This window comes from Coregonus clupeaformis, chromosome 6 (assembly GCF_020615455.1).
Source record: "Coregonus clupeaformis isolate EN_2021a chromosome 6, ASM2061545v1, whole genome shotgun sequence".
Lineage (NCBI taxonomy): Eukaryota > Metazoa > Chordata > Actinopteri > Salmoniformes > Salmonidae > Coregonus > Coregonus clupeaformis.
In genome coordinates, this window is record NC_059197.1 from 36,318,120 (window position 1) to 36,321,902 (window position 3,783).

A 3,783-nucleotide genomic window follows, 5' to 3' on the forward strand; every position below is an offset into this window, starting at 1 on the left:
CACGTGATGACATGACTGCTGCTGTTTAAAACAGAACATTTTCCCCAGTCGTCTCAACCCTAAGTGGCCTACTATACTCTGCATGTTTTTACATGGAACATGTTATTGTAAAATCAATCATAGGAAATAATATCATATAAAGCAACATTCTTTCTATGTTTCGACAATTCTGTATTTGTTGTTATATTCAAATGATGACACATACCCAACTCTTCTTCACACCTCTTCATCCAGGATGGGAAACAGGATCCAGGTCCTGGACAATGGCACCCTGATCATCGACTCTGTAAGTGACAAGGACGCTGGGGACTACCTGTGTGTGGCGCGCAGCAAGGTGGGAGACGACCTCCAGCTCATGAAGGTCACTGTGTCCATGAAGCCGGCCAAGATCGAGCCTAAGACATACAGCAAGAAGCAGGTCCCCTACGGCAACGACCTGAAGGTGGACTGCAAAGCGTCTGGGGCCCCGGAGCCAGAGATCTCCTGGGGCCTGGCCGGACGGCACCGTGGTCGAACAGCGCCCTGCAGGCAGACAGCACCAGTAGAGGGGGACGCGCACGACGATACATCCTGTTTGATAATGGCACGCTTTATCTCAACCAGGTGTGAAATCTACCTGAACACTAGTTAGTTAATGCATTGGATTGCTCCTGTGTAGGAATAGTGGGCTTTATTCAATGGCCAACTCAATGTTGCTAAATCTCTTCCTTTTCTGTCTTTGTACTCCTCTGACACTGAACTGCTGGTACTGTGTCTGTCTACAGGTGGGCATGGCGGAGGAGGGTGACTACACGTGCTACGCCGAGAACCAGCTGGGCAAGGATGAGATGCACGTACACATCACCGTGGTGACGGCAGCGCCACGGATACGGATGCCCAGCCGGACCTACGCCCAGGTGAAGCCTGGAGGCAACATCCGCTTAGACTGCGAGGCCGTGGGCGAGCCCAAGCCCAAGATCCTGTGGATGCTCCCACCAACGACATGATCGCAGCCTCCAATGAGCGCTACCTGATGCATGTCAACGGGTCTCTAGATATCCGGGACGTTAGCTTAGGGATGCTGGTGAGTACGTTTGCATGGCTCGCAACACCGCCGGGGATGATAGCAAGGTTTACAAGCTGGATATTGACGGCAACCCTCCGGTTATCAACGGCTACCACCAGAACAGGACCGTGGTGAAAGACACGGCCGCCAAGTACTCCAGGAAGTTCATAGACTGCAAGGCCGCTGGAGACCCGCCTCCGAAGATCACATGGATCATGCCGGATAACATCTTCCTGAATGCTCCGTATTTCGGCAGCAGAATCAACGTCCACCACAACGGAACACTGGAGTTCCGGAACGTCCGTCCGACGGACATGGCGGAGTTCATCTGCATGGCGAGGAATGACGGAGGGGAGGCGGTGATGGTGGTGCAGCTGGAGGTCACTGACATGCTCCGACGGCCCATCTTCAAGAACCCCTTCAACGAGAGGGTGGTGACCCGCATGGGCAAGACCACGGTGCTGAACTGTTCTGCAGACGGTCACCCCACACCAGAGATCATCTGGCTGCTGCCTAATGGGACCCGGCTTCACTGGCAGCCCCGACCGAGGGCTCGCGCCAACACCTAGGCAACGACGGAACCTTCGACATCTACAACCCCAGCAAGGATGATGCTGGGAAGTACCACTGTGCAGCTAAGAACTTCGATGGGCTACATTGAGAAGCTGATAGTTCTGGAGGTAGGCCAGAAGCCCTTAATCCTCACCAGGCCCAGAGGGATCATACGCAGTGTGTCTGGGGACCCTCTGTTCCTCCACTGCCTGGCTGACGGTAGCCCCAGACCCAGTATCTACTGGACCATCCCTGGAGGCCACACCCTGGCCAGGCCGCAGGTCCACGGGACGCCACCAGCTGATGGAGAACGGGACCCTGGTTGTCAGGGACACCACCCTCCACGACCGGGAAACTACGTGTGTCGGGCGCGGAACGATGCTGGCGAGGCGGTTCTCACAGTGCCAGTCATCATCATCGCCTATCCTCCCCGCATCACCACGGGACCCCCTCCCACCGTGAGGGCGGTGGCGGGGGCGCTCATCCAACTCAACTGTGCCGCCATCGGGATCCCAAAGCCGGAGATGACCTGGGAGCTGCCTGACCGCTCTGTGCTCTCCACGGCTGGGAAAGGGCGGCCCACGGGCAGCGAGCTGCTCCACCCTCAGGGCACGCTGATCATCCAGAGACCCACCACAGCAGACTCTGGCACCTACAAGTGCCTGGCCAAAAATCACCTGGGTACGGACTCACGGGTCACATATGTGCGTGTGCTGTGAAGAGCAGCGCTGACTAAAGGTGAATATAAAGCCCCTAGAATATAAGCTTTAAACAGACACAGTAACTTCACAGTGTCTCCTATAATCTACAATGTCAGGACAGACTGTTTTTCCACATGTGGACTTGCGAGGAGCGGGCTTCGTGGAATAGTTTGACCACGGTACAGCTTACATCAATCAGCCAAGTAGAAGAACAGGGTTATTGAGAGGAGGAGGAGGAGGAAAAGGAGGAGGGAAAGGAGGATGAGGAGGAGGAGGAGGAGGAGGAGGAAGGAAAGGAGGAGGGAAAGGAGGGAGGAGGAGGAGGAGGGAAAGGAGGAGGGAAAGGAGGAGGAGGAGGAGGAGGGAAAGGAGGAGGGAAAGGAGGAGGAGGAGGAGGAGGGAAAGGAGGAGGAAAAGGAGGAGGGAAAGGAGGAGGAGGAGGAGGAGGAGGGAGGAGGAGGAGGAAGGGAAGGAGGAGGGAAAGGAGGAGGGAAAGGAGGAGGAGGGAAAGGAGGAGGGAAAGGAGGGAGGAGGAGGAGGGAAAGGAGGAGGAGGAAAGGAGGAGGAGGAGGAGGAGGGAAGGGAGGAGGGAAAGGAGGAGGAAAAGGAGGAGGGAAAGGAGGAGGAGGAAAGGGAGGAGGAGGAGGAGGGAAAGGAGGAGGAGGAGGAGGAGGGAAAGGAGGAGGAGGAGGAGGAGGAGGAGGAGGAGGAGGAGGAGGAGGAAGGAAAGGAGGAGGGAAAGGAGGAGGAGGGAAAGGAGGAGGAAAAGGAGGAGGGAAAGGAGGAGGAGGAAAGGAGGAGGAGGAGGAGGGAAAGGAGGAGGAGGAGGAGGGAAAGGAGGAGGAGGAGGAGGAGGGAAAGGAGGAGGGAAAGGAGGAGGAGGAGGAGGAGGAGGAGGGAAAGGAGTGAGGCTGCATGTTTTTTAAAGGGTCTAGAGACTGGGTCTGACAGTGAGGCTACATGTTTTTTAAAGGGTCTAGAGACTGGGTCTGACAGTGAGGATACATGTTTTTTAAAGGGTCTAGAGACTGGGTCTGACAGTGAGGCTATATGTTTTTTAAAGGGTCTAGAGACTGGGTCTGACAGTGAGGCTACATGTTTTTTAAAGGGTCTAGAGACTGGGTCTGACAGTGAGGCTGTATGTTTTTTAAAGGGTCTAGAGACTGGGTCTGACAGTGAGGCTACATGTTGACAGTTCTGTCCAGACACTATGCTGTTACAGCCTATGGATAGATGGGAAGAGACACTGCCTCAAGGTTTATCACTCTTTTTTGGTTGTTTAGTGACTGATTTGCTGCAATGACAGAGTGCGGAAAATACTATTATGAGAATGTTTCTACCTATTCTGACTTATTCTGACTTTATATACAAGCAGTATATTGTTACGGAACCTGCCAAATATATATTTCTCATATACATTTTACACTGGATTGTCATACAGTTTCTCACATTTCTAAATGTTGATCTTTTTGAATGAGCTTTGTT

General features: G+C 53.8%; 1 pseudogene; it reads left to right on the forward strand.

Annotated features, from left to right (window-relative positions):
* The window catches only part of LOC123491079, a 6,128-nt pseudogene extending 3,578 nt beyond the window's left edge, over positions 1-2,550 (forward strand).
* Positions 2,551-3,783: the final 1,233 nt, after the last annotated feature.